We start from the raw sequence: 16,696 nt of genomic DNA on the forward strand, positions 1-16,696 counted from the left end.
GGGTTTTAAATGAGGTTTTTCGGGTTTTTGGCTTTTCGGTTTTTGCCCGGTTTTTTCTAGGTATTGGAGAAAAAAATGTGGATTCTTTTCGCACAAAAAGTAGTTGTGCTTCCATGAGAAACACATTTGCTTTCATTTGTTATTTTTAAAAAGGAAAAATCAGTGCTTCCACGAGAAGCACACATTTGCTTCTTCAAAATAGAAAAAAAAATTCTTCACAGGTAGCACATATATTTGCTTCTTGTGGTGGCATTGATTTGCTTTCGGGAGCACAAAAAAGGGGAAAATGTACTCTCACGAGGAGCACACATTTGCTTCCATGAGAACCACATCAGAAAAAAAAACTATGCTTCCACCAGAATTACATAATTTCTTCTCATGGAGACACGGATTTGCTTCCTCAAGAAGCACAGATTATCGAAAAGAGAGAAAAATTAAACATGTGCTTCCAGTTCTAGATTCTTTCTTCAAAAATTTTGTCTTTCTTTCTTTTGTTACCTTTTTTATTTTATTTTATTTATCATTTTTTACTTTTTAAAAAAATTTATCGAAACCTAATAACTGAAGGAAATATGCCCTAGAGGCAATAATAAAGTTGTTATTTATATTTCCTTATATCATGATAAATGTTTATTATTCATGCTAGAATTGTATTAACCGGAAACATAATACACGTGTGAATACATAGACAAACAGAGTGTCACTAGTATGCCTCTACTTGACTAGCTCGTTGATCTAAGATGGTTAAGTTTCCTAGCCATAGACATGTGTTGTCATTTGATGAACGGGATCACACCATTAGAGAATGATGTGATGGACAAGACCCATCCGTTAGCTTAGCACTATGATCGTTTAGTTTGTTGCTATTGCTTTCTTCATGACTTATACATGTTCCTCAGACTATGAGATTATGCAACTCCCGAATACCGGAGGAACACTTAGTGTGCTATCAAACATCACAACGTAACTGGGTGATTATAAAGATGCTCTACAGGTGTCTCCGATGGTGTTTGTTGAGTTGGCATAGATCGAGATTAGGATTTGTCACTCCGATTGTCGGAGAGGTATCTCTGGGCCCTCTCGGTAATGCACATCACTATAAACCTTGCAAGCAATGTGACTAATGAGCTAGTCACGGGATGATGCATTACGGAATGAGTAAAGAGACTTGCCGGTAATGAGATTGAACTAGGTATTGAGATACCGACGATCGAATCTCGGGCAAGTAACATACCGATGACAAAGGGAACAACGTATGTTGTTATGCGGTTTGACCGATAAAGATCTTCGTAGAATATGTAGGAACCAATATGAGCATCCAGGTTCCGCTATTGGTTATTGACCGGAAGTGAGTCTCGGTCATGTCTACATAGTTCTCGAACCCGTAGGGTCCGCACACTTAACGTTCGATGACGATCGGTATTATGAGTTTATGTGTTTTGATGTACCGAAGGTAGTTCGGAGTTCTGGATGTGATCACGGGCATGACGAGGAGTCTCGAAATGGTAGATACATAAAGATCGATATATTCGAAGGATATGTTTGGACATCGGAATGGTTCCAGATGAGTTCGGGCATTTTCCGGAGTACCGGGAGATTACTGATACGTCTCCGTCGTATCTACTTTTCCAAACACTTTTGCCCTTGTTTTGGACTCTAACTTGCATGATTTGAATGGAACTAACCCGGACTGACGCTGTTTTCAGCAGAATTGCCATGGTGTTATTTATGTGCAGAAACAAAACTTCTCGGAATGACCTGAAACTCCACGGAGATTATTTTTGTAAATAATAAAAAATACTGGCAAAGAATCAAGGCCAGGGGGCCCACACCCTAGCCACGAGGGTGGGGGCACACCTGCCCCCCTGGGCGCGCCCCCTGCCTCGTGGGCCCCCTGGAGCTCCTCCGACCTCAACTCCAACTCTATACATTCGTGTTCGGGGAGAAAAAAAGGGAGAAGGATTCATTGCGTTTTACGATACGGAGCTGCCGCCAAGCCCTAAACTCTCTCGGGAGGGCTGATCTGGAGTCTGTTCGGTGCTCCAGAGAGGGGAATCCGTTGCCATCGTCATCATCAACCATCCTCCATCACCAATTTCATGATGCTCACCACCGTGCGTGAGTAATTCCATCGTAGGCTTGCTGGACGGTGATGGGTTGGATGAGATTTATCATGTCATCGAGTTAGTTTTGTTAGGGTTTGATCCCTAGTATCCACTATGTTCTGAGATTGATGTTGCTATGACTTTGCTATGCTTAATGCTTGTCACTAGGGCCCGAGTGCCAGGATTTCAGATCTGAACCTATTATGTTTTCATGAATATATGTGAGTTCTTGATCCTATCTTGCAAGTCTATAGTCACCTACTATGTGTTATGATCCGGCAACCCCGAAGTGACAATAATCGGGACCACCCCGGTGATGACCGTAGTTTGAGGAGTTCATGTATTCACTATGTGTTAATGCTTTGGTCCGATACTCTATTAAAAGGAGGCCTTAATATCCCTTAGTTTCCACTAGGACCCCGCTGCCACGGGAGGGTAGGACAAAAGAAGTCATGCAAGTTCTTTTCCATAAGCATGTATGACTATATTCGGAATACATGCCTATATTACATTGATGAATTGGGGCTAGTTCTGTGTCACCCTAGGTTATGACTCTTACATGATGAACTGCATCCGGCATAATTCTCCATCACTGATCCATTGCCTACGAGCTTTCCGTATATTGTTCTTCACTTATTTATTTTTCCGTTGCTATTGTTATCATCACTATAAAACACCAAAAATATTACTTTTTCTATCATTACCTTTTGCTACCGTTACCACTACTATCATATTACTTTGCTACTAAACACTTTGCTGTAGATATTAAGTTATCCAGGTGTGGTTGAATTGACAACTCAGCTGCTAATACTTGAGAATATTCTTTGGCTCCCCTTGTGTCGAATCAATAAATTTGGGTTGAATACTCTACCCTCGAAAACTGTTGCGGTCCCCTATACTTGTGGGTTATCAAGACTATTTTCTAGCGCCGTTGTCGGGGAGCATAACTCTATTCTTTGAGTCATTTGAGATTTATATCTTCTTATCATTATGAAGAACTTGAGAGATCCAAAAACCAAGATTTATCCCTCAACTACGAGGGGAGGTAAGGAACTGCCATCTAGCTCTGCACTTGATTCACCTTCTGTTTTGAGTAAGCTTGCGACACCTAGACCTGCTTCTGATATTAATTCTGATATATGTCGCATATTATTGATGATGCCACTTCTACTATGCATGATACTTATGATGAAACTACTTCTATGCTTGATACTACTGTGCCACTTAGTGAATTTCTTGATGAACAACTTGCTAGGGCTAGAGAGAATGAAATTATTGAAACTGATAATATTGATGAAAGCAATGATGAAGGCTCTCCTAATAAATATGAATTACCTGTTGTGCCTGAGGGCTATGTTATGGATGAAGAAACTAAAAGAGACTTTCTTGCTTGCAATGATAGAAGTGATCTTAAGAAATCATTAGCTAAGCTTAAACAAAAAGGTTCGAATGCTAGAATGAAATATGATCCTTCTTATGCTACTTCACCTATCTTTGTTACTGATAAGGATTATGAATTCTCTATTGATCCTGATATAATTACTTTGGTTGAATCTGATCCTTTTTATGGCTATGAATCTGAAATGTTGTGGCACATCTTACTAAATTAAATGATATAGCCACCCTGTTCACTAATGATGAGAGAACTCGCTACTTTTATATCCTTAAAATATTTCCATTCTCATTAAAGGGTGATGCTAAGATATGGTTTAATTCTCTTGATCCTGGTTGTGTGCGTAGTCCCCAGGATATGATTTATTACTTCTCTGCTAAATATTTCCCTGCTCATAAGAAACAAGCTGCCTTAAGGGATATATATATAATTTTGTGCAAATTGAAGAAGAGAGTCTCCCACAAGCTTGGGGGAGGCTTCTCCAATTACTTAATACTTTGCCTGATCATCCTCTTAAGAAAAATGAAATACTTGATATATTTTATAATGGACTAACCGATGCTTCCAGAGATTACCTGGATAGTTGTGTTGGTTCTGTTTTCAGGGAAAGGACATCGGATGAAGCTGAAATTCTACTGAATAATATGTTGACGAATGAAAATAATTGGACACTTCCTGAGCCAGCTCATGGGCCTATTCCTAAACCAACTCAGGGGTGTTCTATTTCTCAGTCCTGAAGATATGCAAGAGGCAAAGAAATCTATGAAGGAAAAGGGTATTAAAGCTGAAGATGTTAAGAATTTACCTCCTATCGAAGAAATACATGGTCTTAATTTACGACCTGTTGAAGAAATATATGGTTTTAATCCATCACCTACTGAAGAAACACACAGTCTTGATAACCCGACACGGGAAGTAAAGGTAAATTCTCTCTATAGATATGATAAAGCTGAAATCCCTCCTACTAAGTTTGCTAGCCAATGTTTGGATGAGTTTGATAACTTTATGGTTAAGCAAGAAGACTTCAATGCTTATTTTGGTAGACAATTGAAACAAAATGCTTATATGATTGAACACTTGGGTGATTATATGTCTAGAGTTAAAGATGAACTTAAACTCATTAGTAAACATGCTTCTATGGTCACCACTCAAGTAGAACAAGTACTTAAAGCTCAAAATGATTTGCTCAATGAATTGAATAATAAGAATAATGACTATGCTGTTAGAGTGGCTACTAGAACTGGTAAAATGACTCAGGAACCTTTGTATCCTGAAGGCCACCCTAAGAGAATTGAGCAAGATTCTCAGAGAAATAATATAGATGCACCTAGTCCTTCTAAAAGGAAGAAAAAGAAAAATGATAGGACTTTGCATGCTTCTAGTGAACCTATTGCTGAAACACCTGAGAATCCAAATGATATCTCTATTTCTGATGTTGAAACACAATCTGGTAATGAACATGAAACTAGTGATAATGTTAATGATAATGTCCATGTTGATGCTCAACCTAGTAATGACAATGATGTAGAAATTGAACCTGATGCTGATCTTGATAACCCACAATCAAAGAATCAACGTTATGATAAGAAAGACTTTGTTGCTAGGAAACACGGTAAGGAAAGAGAGCCTTGGGTTCAGAAACCCATGCCTTTTCCTCCTAAGCCATCCAAGAAAAAGGATGATGAGGATTTTGAGCGCTTTGCTGAAATGATTAGACCTATCTTTTTGCGTATGCGTTTGACTGATATGCTTAAAATGAATCCTTATGCTAAGTACATGAAAGATATTGTTACTAATAAAAGAAAGATACCGGAAGCTGAAATTTCCACCATGCTTGCTAATTATACTTTTAAGGGTGGAATACCTAAGAAACTAAGAGATCCAGGAGTACCAACTATACCATGCTCCATTAAAAGAAATTATGTTAGAACTGCTTTATGTGATCTTGGAGCCGGTGTTAGTGTTATGCCTCTCTCTTTATATCGTAGACTTGATTTGAATAAGTTGACACCTACTGAAATATCTTTGCAAATGGCTGATAAATCAACTGCTATACCGGTCGGTATTTGTGAGGATGTGCCTGTTGTGGTTGCAAATGTTACTATTTTAACGGACTTTGTTATTCTTGATATTCCCGAGGACGATAGTATGTCTATTATTCTTGGAAGACCCTTTTTGAATACTGCAGGGGCTGTTATTGATTGCACCAAAGGCAATGTCACTTTTCATGTTAATGGTAATGAGCATACAGTACACTTTCCGAGGAAACAACCTCAAGTCCACAGTATCAATTCTATTGGAAAAAATCCATCGATTATTTTTGGAGGTTTTGAATTTCCTCTTCCTACTGTCAAGAAGAAATATGATATTCTTATTGTTGGGGATGTGCATATCCCCATTGAGGTAACCTAGTGTTATTCGAAATTTCTCCGGTTTCATGTTACTCGAAATGAGTTTGTTAACAAGACTTGATCAACCTTGTTAGTGGATTCCTTTTGATGAGCATGATATGGATGAAGCTAGAAAACACAACTCTCTGTACCTTCTTTTTACTTTCTGTTATTTATATTAAATAAAGCAAAATAGTAATTTCTGTTTGTTTTCTGATTATCCGTGCAATATAAAAATACCCGGAAAATAAAAGTTCTCCAAATGCCCTGAAATTTAAATCTGATTTTTTATGGAATATTTGAGAATATCTGGCACTGAGAACACAACAAGGGGAGCAAGCACCTGGCCACGAGGGTCCATGGCGTGCCCACCCCCCTGGGCGCGCCCCCCTGCCTCGTGGGCCCATGGTGGCTCCCCTCCACTTATTCCTGCACCCACACACTTCTTCTTCCTCCCAAAAAAATCACTATCCAGCTCAAGCACGAGTTCTAGCTCATTTTACTGCGATTTTCGATCTCCTTGCTCAAAGCACCCCTCACAAAACTGCTTTGGGGGATTGTTCCTTGGTATGTGACTCCTCCATTGGTCCAATTAGTTTTTGTTCTAGTGCCTTATTCATTACAAATTTGTGCTGCCTAGGTGACCATGTTCTTGAGCTTGCATGTCAAATGTATATGGTTCCAAGTAGTTCTAACGCATGATATAGGCTCTAGGCAATTGTAGGAGTAGTTGCTATCGATTTTGTTAAGTTTGGTTTACTTTTATTTGAAGTTACTAAAAATTTCAGAATTTTTCAGAAAATAATGAAGAGATTTTTGAGGGGCTCATCGAGCCGAAGCTTGAAGGAAAAGCAAAATGAAGAAGCAGAGAGGCCCAAATATAATCTGCCTCGCACCGCAGAGGTTCGACCGTGTGAATGGCCTTCCGATGATTTCTTGAGAGCCGTCGGGATTTATGATGATTTCTATGAATTCGCTGAGAATGCAGGCCTCACCGCCTTCCTCCACGACCAACGCGAACAGTATCTCTTACTCACCAATATCTTTGTGCAAAACTTTCATTTCCATGCTAGGAGCTCACCACCTACGGTGGAGTTTTATTTATATAATGAGCATAAGGAGATGTCACTTCGTGATTTTTGTCTGGTTTGTTTGATCCCTTTCGAGGGCATCATAGAGGAACCACATCATGACGATGTGGATGGGTTTATTGATACCATCACTGTAGGGGAAACGAAGAAGGTTTCCGACGCACGAACTACTAGCATACACTTTCATGTTCTACGTTACTTTGCTATATTTGCTAGTAGATGCTTAATTGGGCGCAGAAACTGTGGAAACCTGAGTGCCCCTGATATTGTTATTTTGTGCCACGCCTTATTTCATGATGATACATTCAGTATGGGTGCTATTATTGCAAAGCGGTTAAATCTTAACCGTACTAAGGGCCCCGTCTTTGGAGGCATCTTCGCCTCGCTCCTAGCTGCACATTTTAACATACCTATTAGGCACTATGAAAAAGAAGAAAAAATGTTGCCTACTGTTTATTTAGATTATAAGAGTATGGTAGTGCATGATTTTATTGTAAAGAATAGGGAAAATGAGTTCAAATACAAATTGTTCTTTGATAAACATCATCCTGAGACTATTACCCTGCCTGCTCCTTCCTTGTTTGATTTATCTGCAGGCAAGTACCTTGTTCCATTGGAGGCTATTCACGCCTACCGAAACCCTACATCAGTTGCAGAGCCAGAGTCAGAACCACAATTTTATCCTCCACGACAGCCTAATTACCAGTGGGATCCGGAGATGATTGCCAACCAGTGGCAATCAGAGTCTTCTTCTTCGCAGTATGACCCCAACTATTACTTTGGATATCTGCCAGGCCAGCCGTGGCCATAGACCAACTTAGGCCAAAAGCCTAAGCTTGGGGGAGTACATATTTCCCACCGACATTACATTCATGTTCACACACTCATTGCTAGATGTTGGTGCTCATATTTTTTCATTGTATCAACCATACTAGTTTATTTCCTTTTTATGCTTTCTTCTTGTGTGTTTAATAAACCTTAAGAAAAACCAAAAAAATTAGTTGCAGCTTTTAGCTAGTTTTAATTTCCATGCTTGTAGTAGTAATTAAAAAGAAAACCCAAAAAGATTTCATGTTCTTCTTTTGCTTGTTGGGAGCTTTCCCGTGTAAATAGTTTTATTTCTTTTCTTTTCTTTGGGGGTCTATAGGAGAAGACCATAATTAAATTGTTGAAGTGACTCCTATATGCATTATTGTTGATTTAACCAAGAGTCCATATTGCCTTGTCTTCTCCTGTTTATTGAATGCTTGCAGATTCCAGCTTAGTCCAATGCACGTGCACTATTATTATTATTCACATCATTCGGTCGTGTAAGTGAAAGGTAATTATGATGATATATGATGGACTGATTGAGATGGGAGAAGCTGGTATGAACTCGGCCTCTCTTGTTTTTGTAAATATGATTAGTTCATCATTCCTGATTCAGCCTATTATGAATAAACATATTTGCAATGAAAATTAGAGATTATAATTGCTTATGTCATGCTTAATTAGCTAGGAGCTTATAATGGTTTACCTTGCATGCCAACATGCTATTAAAATGGTTGTGATGTGGTATGATAGGGTGGTATCCTTTTTTGAACGATTCGAGTGGCTTGACTTGGCACATGTTCACGCATGTAGTTGAAACAAAATCAACATAGCCTCTACGATATTTATGTTCATGGTGCATTATATCCTACTCATGCTTGCATTCGGTGTTGATTAATTTTAATGCATGTTCATGACTGTTGTCGCTCTCTAGTTGGTCGCTTCCCAGTCTTTTTCTATCCTTCACCTGTACTAAGCGGGAATACTGCTTGTGCATCCAATCCCATAAACCCCAAAGTTGTTCCATATGAGTCCACCATACCTACCTATATACGGTATCTACCTGTCGTTCCAAGTAAATTTGTATGTGCCAAACTCTAAACCTTCAAATAAACATTCTGTTTTGTATGCTCGAATAGCTCATGTATCAACTAGGGTTGTCCGTATCTTCCATGTTAGGCGGGTTATTCTCGAGAGGAGTGGACTCCGCTCCTCACTCACGAGAAAATGGCTGGTCACCGAGATGCCCAGTCCCATGCTTTATGCAAATCAAATCAAAATAATTGCAAACAAAACTCCCCCGGGACTGTTGTTAGTTGGAGGCACTCGTTGTTTCGAGCAAGCCATGGATTGATGCTTGTTGGTGGAGGGGGAGTATAAACTTTACCATTCTGTTTGGGAACCGCCTATAATGTGTGTAGCATGGAAGATATCGCCATCTCTTGGTTGTTATGTTGACAATGAAAGTATGCCGCTCAAAATATTATTCATATCTATTTCAAAACCGAGCTCTGGCACCTCTACAAATCCCTGGTTCCCTCTGCGAAGGGCCTATCTATTTACTTTCATGTTGAGTCATCATCCTCTTATTAAAAAGCACCAGTTGGAGAGCACCGCTGTCATTTGCATTCATTACTGTTAGTTTACATTGAGTATGACTTGACTGGATCTCTTTTACCATGAATTACAATGTCTAGTCAGTCCTTGATCTTTAAAGGTGCTCTGCATTTATGTTTTGCGGTCTCAGAAAGGGCTAGCGAGATACCATCTTGTTATATCATATTATGATTGTTTTGAGAAAGTGTTGTCATCCGAGATTTATTATTATTGCTCGCTAGTTGATTATGCCATTGATATGAGTAAACATGAGACCTAAGAGTTATTGTGAATATGGTTAGTTCATAATCTTTGCTGAAAACTTGAATGCTGGCTTTACATATTTACAACAACAAGAGCAAACAGAGTTTGTAAAAGTTTTTCTTTATCACTTTCAGTTTTTCAACTGAATTGCTTGAGGACAAGCAAAGGTTTAAGCTTGGGGGAGTTGATACGTCTCCGCCGTATCTACTTTTCCAAACACTTTTTCCCTTGTTTTGGACTCTAACTTGCATGATTTGAATGGAACTAACGCGGACTGGCGCTGTTTTCAGCAGAATTGCCATGGTGTTATTTATGTGCAGAAACAAAAGTTCTCGGAATGACCTGAAACTCTATGGAGATTATTTTTGGAAATAATAAAAATACTGGCAAAGAATCAAGGCCAGAGGGCCCACACCCTAGCCACGAGGGTGGGGGCGCTCATGCCCCCCTGGGCGCGCCCCCTGCCTCGTGGGCCCCCTGGAGCTCCTCCGACCTCAACTCCAACTCTATATATTCGTGTTCGGGGAGAAAAAAATAAGGGAGAAGGATTCATCGCATTTTACGATACGGAGCCGCCGCCAAGCCCTAAACTCTCTCGGGAGGGCTGATCTGGAGTCTGTTCGGGGCTCCGGAAAGGGGAATCCGTCGATGTCATCATCATCAACCATCCCCCATCACCAATTTCATGATGCTCACCGCCGTGCGTGAGTAATTCCATCATAGTCTTGTTGGACGGTGATGGGTTGGATGAGATTTATCATGTAATCGAGTTAGTTTTGTTAGGGTTTGATCCCTAGTATCCACTATGTTCTGAGATTGATGTTGCTATGACTTTGCTATGCTTAATGCTTATCACTAGGGCCCGAGTGCCATGATTTCAGATCTGAACCTATTATGTTTTCATGAATATATGTGAGTTCTTGATCCTATCTTGCAAGTCTATAGTCACCTACTATGTGTTATGATCCGGCAACCCCGAAGTGACAATAATCGGGACCACTCCCGGTGATGACCGTAGTTTGAGGAGTTCATGTATTCACTATGTGTTAATGCTTTGGTCCGGTACTCTATTAAAAGGAGGCCTTAGTTTCCACTAGGACCCTGCTGCCACGGGAGGGTAGGACAAAAGATGTCATGCAAGTTCTTTTCCATAAGCACGTATGACTATATTCGGAATACATGCCTACATTACATTGATGAATTGGATCTAGTTCTGTGTCACCCTAGGTTATGACTGTTACATGATGAACCGCATCCGGCATAATTCTCCATCACTGATCCATTTCCTACGAGCTTTCCATATATTGTTCTTCGCTTATTTATTTTTCCGTTGCTATTGTTATCATCACTATAAAAAACCAAAAATATTACTTTTGCTATTGTTACCATTTGCTACCGTTACCACTACTATCATATTACTTTGCTACTAAACACTTTGCTGCGGATATTAAGTTATCCGGGTGTGGTTGAATTGACAACTCATCTGCTAATACTTGAGAGTATTCTTTGGCTCCCCTTGTGTCTAATCAATAAATTTGGGTTGAATACTCTACCCTCGAAAACTGTTGCGATCCCCTATACTTGTGGGTTATCAGTTACCGGAACCCCCCGGGGAGTCAATGGGTCTTAATGGCCCCTAGTGGAGAAAGAAGGCAGCAGGAAAGTGGTGGGGCACCCCCTCCCTAGGCCCAAACCGAATTGGTTTAGGGTTTGGGGGGCCACCCCCCCTTTCCTTCTCCTCTCCTCCTCCTTCCTCCTTCTCCTAATAGGAATAGGAAAGGGGGGCAAACCTACTTGGAGTAGGATTGCCCCCCCTTGGGCGCGCCTCCTCCTAGGTCGGCCATCTCCTTCTCCCCCCTTTATATATGGGGGAGGGGGCACCCCATAGACACACAAGTTGATTGTTTAGCCGTGTGCGGTGCCCCCGTCCATAGATTTCCACCTCGGTCATATCGTTGTAGAGCTTAGGCGAATCCTGTGTCAGTAACTTCAACATCACCGTCATCACGTCAGCGTGCTGACGAAACTCTCCCTCGACCTCAGCTGGATCTAGAGTTCATGGGACGTCACCGAGCTGAACGTGTGCAGATCGCGGAGGTGCCATACCTTCGATGCTAGGATCGGTTGGATCGTGAAGACGTACGACTACATCAACCGCGTGGTCATAACGCTTCCGCTTTTGGTCTACGAGGGTACGTAGACACACTCTCCCCTCTCGTTGCTATCACTACTAGGGAAAAGGCTAGCAGCAGCGCGGGTTTTAGACCTATCAGTAGCGCGGGGTGGTGCGCTACTGATAAGGCGCTACAGCTAACGAATAGCAGTAGCGTGCCTCCACCCACGCTACGGCTAAATCGACTTAGTAGCAGCGAGTTCCAGGAGGAGCGCTGCTGGTAATTAGTAGTAGTGCTTCTCTCTGCCCGCGCTACTACTATTATTTCGTATTTTATTTCTTTTTTATTTCATGTTGTATTCGTACACCTTTACACAAATTTTCATACAACAGGAATTTACAAATTGTTTTTACATCATCATGAGTTATTACATCACGGGGTGAAAGAACCGTGTGGACTAGTTTCAAGTGGACGGACATCCACTTGAAACTAATCCGCGGTTCTTTCACCCAATGATATAATAAATATCATCATCATCATCATATCATTGGTCACTAGTCGTAATCACAAGTACTCCTGACATCTTTAACTCTAACACATTGTATCACATAATAAACATATTGTACCTCATAGGACCTACTACATTCTCTTAGGACCTACTATATTATCTAAGGTAAAATAGCAAAAGATAGCCCCTCGCTCTCCATTATGGAGAATGCAGATTATCCTGTCTCCAATTCTTGCCTTTCGCTTAATGTTGCTTCCAAGAACCTCCTTACGAATGTCCAAACATTTTTTCCACTCTTTGATTAGCATGTGTTCACCGGTTTCAGAAATTCGATATGCACAGGTGAGATCCGTAGGATGACCTGGCCGTAGGTTCAGAACTTTAAGGCGACCATTGTAATACATCAGATGAGGCACACAATCCATCGGAATTTTCTGTTGAAAAACATAATAAGTTCGTAGTTAGCAATGATGTACTAGTTTTAGAAGTATGCAAAAGATGCACGGATGTCGTAATAGTAAAATATCTTACCAGGGTATCTCCATAGAAGTTATCGTGGTTCAACACGTGCACTAGTGGCACGTATTCACCATAATTTAGAGGAGTTCGATAATAGGTATTGTAATTGTCAAAAAAAGTACAATAAGCAATCAGATGATTTTTCTCCTTATAAGTTAGTTCAGAGCCATCAGTGTAGTGGGTTTTGTCTACCATCTTCTGCACATTTTTTGAAGATTCAAAATAAGCTGTCAATGGAAATAAGCTGTCAACTATTTTGAAATAAACAATATAAATTAGTTAATAGCTATGTTTGAGAAACTCACATTGCGGTAGAATCGGAAGCGTATCAACAAGGACCCAAATGTCCATATTGTCTTGCTCGATGTCAGGATGACCAAGATCCATGGTGACAATCATACCCTCATAAAAACCATACATTTTGCAAAGTGCTTCCCAGTTTTGACAACCAAAATGGTTTACGCTCTGAGAATTATACAGATTTACTTCAAAATCGATATCATGATGGGTCCTTAGGTGTATTTTCTTTGTTTGAAAATTTTCATGGTCTTCAAAACCCATCCTCTCCAAGACATAGCGTCTTGCATGGCATGGGATAACCTAGTCGAATTGTAAAAGATGAAAATTAGACGTTGAAATAGTTGAAGTCATGCTTAATTATGAAAAAAACACTTGTCGTTGTTGCGTACCGTTTCAACATCGAAGGTCTCCTCGAGCTTAATGCTGAAGCGCCGATCTTCGTCCAGCTCAACGAACCTGTCGCACATACCTCGATCGTCGTGGCACCAGCTGCACTCCCCCGGGAGACTGTCGTCGTCCGAGTACGACATTTCCTACGTTCATAATTCAAAGATTAAACTTGTACAATTAAATATATATACTAAAAAACCTAAATTAGATCATTATTTTTCAAAGAAAATCCAGGCCACTCGATATTTCCCATATATTCTAGCACAAGTCATGCCAGAATTCACGGAAAAATCCGGCATGACCTTTGCTAAAAAAGGACATATCGAGCGTCTGAAATTTGCCAGAACGGAAATTAATCAACACTCCGGCAAAACATAGGCCACTCGGAGGTGTAACCAAAATATGAAATAATTGCTTAAACTAAAAAATAACACAAAATATGGCATGTTCAACTAGTTCTATTAATTCAACTAGTTCTTACTAAATATAAACTTAGTATAAAAAGAAAAAAAAACTAGTTCTTTCTAAAAATGAAGTAGTTCAACTAGTTATTAGTTTACTTACTATACTAGTTCAACTAAAACTTAACTAGTTCAACTAAAACTAAACTAGTTCTATTAATTCAACTAGTTCTTACTAAATATAAACTTACTATAAATAGAAAGAAACTAGCACATCTACTACTACTAATTAACATCTAACTACTATATCTACTACTAATTAACATGTACTACTGCTAATTATACAACTAGTTTACCATCACTACTAGTAATTAATATCCACTACTTCTAAAAATCATTATCTATGAACCCTAAATTAACATCTACTACTACTAAAATCATCTACTAACTAAGCAAAGAGAGAGGGGGTTGGGGAGGGGTGGGGGCTTACAGAGGGAGAGACAGTGGCGGGGAGGTGCTCGGCGACGGAGGGGCGGCGAGGGCGGGCTCGGGATCAGGAGGGCGGCGGTCCTGGGCGGCGGACTCGGCGGGCTCGGTCGAGGGCGGCGGCGGTGAGGTCGAGGGCGGCGACAGTGTGGTCGAGAGCGGCGGCGGTGAGGTTGAGGGCGGGCGGCGGCGGTGAGGGCGCAGGCGCGCTCGGGCTCGGGCGGCGGCGACAGGGAGTAGGGGAACAGGCCGGTGGGGGGGGAGGAGGACTTAACGAAATTTTGATGCGGGGGGTGGTTAACTCGAACTAGCAGTAGCGCACATACAAAAAACGCGCTATAGCTAACTTATCTACAGCGCGTTTTGGGAAAAACCGCTACTGCTAATGGAAGCAGTTATTTCTTTTGTTTAGTAAAAACATCAAAAATATACATTGGTCATCATTGATCTTTTTGTGTATAATCTAAATAGTCAACATGAATCCTCACTGTACCTGTATAGGTACAGGCGAGGATTCATATTGCAACCACAAATCATACACATATAGTTCAATGAAGACCAAGTGCTCGAGATAAGTTGAGAAGCAACATATTTAAGGTGGTAAACACCTTGTTCGCTTAGCAGTATGGGACTAAACTTAATTAGTTGCGGTCATACTTACCAGCAGCGAGTTTTGAGCAAAACCGTTGCTACTAAGTTCTTTAGCAGTAGCGCGTCCACGGGAAGGGCGCTACTACTATATCTAGCCTGGAGGCAACACCGTGGCAATTATAGTAGTAGCGCTCTTTTCACCTAGAGCGCTACTGCTACTCAGTCATTAGCAGCGCTCTTTTCTAAAGCTCGTTGCTGCTAATTAGCAGTAGTGTCTGTTTTTAGACCGCGCTGCTGCTAAGATTCTATGTATAAGGTTTTCCCTAGTAGTGTATGCATCTCCTAGATATATCTTGCGTGATCGTAGGTAAAAATTTTGAAATACTGCGTTCCCCAACAATAACATGAGGTCTAGTTTCAAAGATGTCGACGTGAGAAATCCAACAACGAAAACGATTCGAGATTTAAACACACAATCCAAGAGATAAAACACTTTGAATAACCGAATCTAAGAAGAAGAAAAATTCTCGGGTAGGCCACTTGTCAGCGCCTGAGAAGGTGTGAAAGACCTTTCTGAGGGGCAACCCATAACTAGTGATTTCGCACGAGTTCCGCAAACACGCACCCCCCCCCCCCCGGATGCACTTTCGGGCTGGCCCATGCGAAAGGCGGGTTTCTTTTTTTGTTTTCTTTTTTATTTCCTGTTTTAGTTTTTTGCTTTAAAAAAAGAGGATTTCAACATTACTATATTTCAAAATATGTTCAAATTAATAAACATTCCAAATTTTGAAAAAAACGAGTGTAAATTTGAATAACGGTCTTGGATTTAAAAAATTGTTAGTAAATTTTAGGATTTGGTAAAACATTCCAAAACTCAGAAAATCGAAATGAATTTGCAAATTGTTAATAAATTCGAAAGAAATGTTTATAAATTCCCAGAAAAAAGGAGAGAAGAAAACTCGGTGTCGTTCCACTGGTTTGCTGCTGAGGCCGTTGACGCCGGGCAAGGGAGGATGGTGTCCCGATCGGGCTTCATGTCCCTTCCCGTGTGACGTGCGCTAGCCCCAGGACAAGGGAAAAGGTGAAAAGGTAGTCCGGCAAATATTCACTGATACGAAACATGTTCATGAAATTTAAAAATTGTTTCGAAAATTCAAAAAAAAGTTTATCAGTTCAACATATATTCATGCAACCCCATTTTGTCACTCCCTTTCCGGTCCTTCCTCACCCTTGGCAATACTATGCGCATACGTCGTACCTCCCTACCTCTATCTTATTCCCGACTATATCCTACGCTGCATACTTCCCAGCCCTGTCCCATCGCTGGCTATATCTTACACCATGTAATCATACCCCTATCCTTTATACAGCTCTCAATGTTGCATACTAAAGAAATAAAGTGCCTAGAGTTTGATTTTTCTGTTTTTTAACTTTCTTTACTGTCCCTGGGATTTAATGCTGAAGGCCAGCAAAATAAATTGAGTTGGAGCTAGTTACATAGCGCCAGTCGCTAACTCTTCTTTGTTCTTCTAGAGTCAACAAGAGAAAGAGATAATAAGATGAGCAGTTGTCGCTGCCTCCACCGGTTTACGCAAGGATGGCCCCATCATCTGTCGTTCCTGGCCACCATCTGTCATGTGCCATCGCTCCTCCTCGCCCTTTCCTCCTCCGTCCTCCTCCCCCTCTTCCTATTCGACCTACCCTCTGTCGAGGGAGCCCCATAGGAACAAACCCTAGG

The sequence above is a fragment of the Triticum urartu genome, chromosome 1A (assembly GCF_056163025.1).
Source record: "Triticum urartu cultivar PI428250 chromosome 1A, HENAU_Tu73, whole genome shotgun sequence".
NCBI lineage: Eukaryota > Viridiplantae > Streptophyta > Magnoliopsida > Poales > Poaceae > Triticum > Triticum urartu.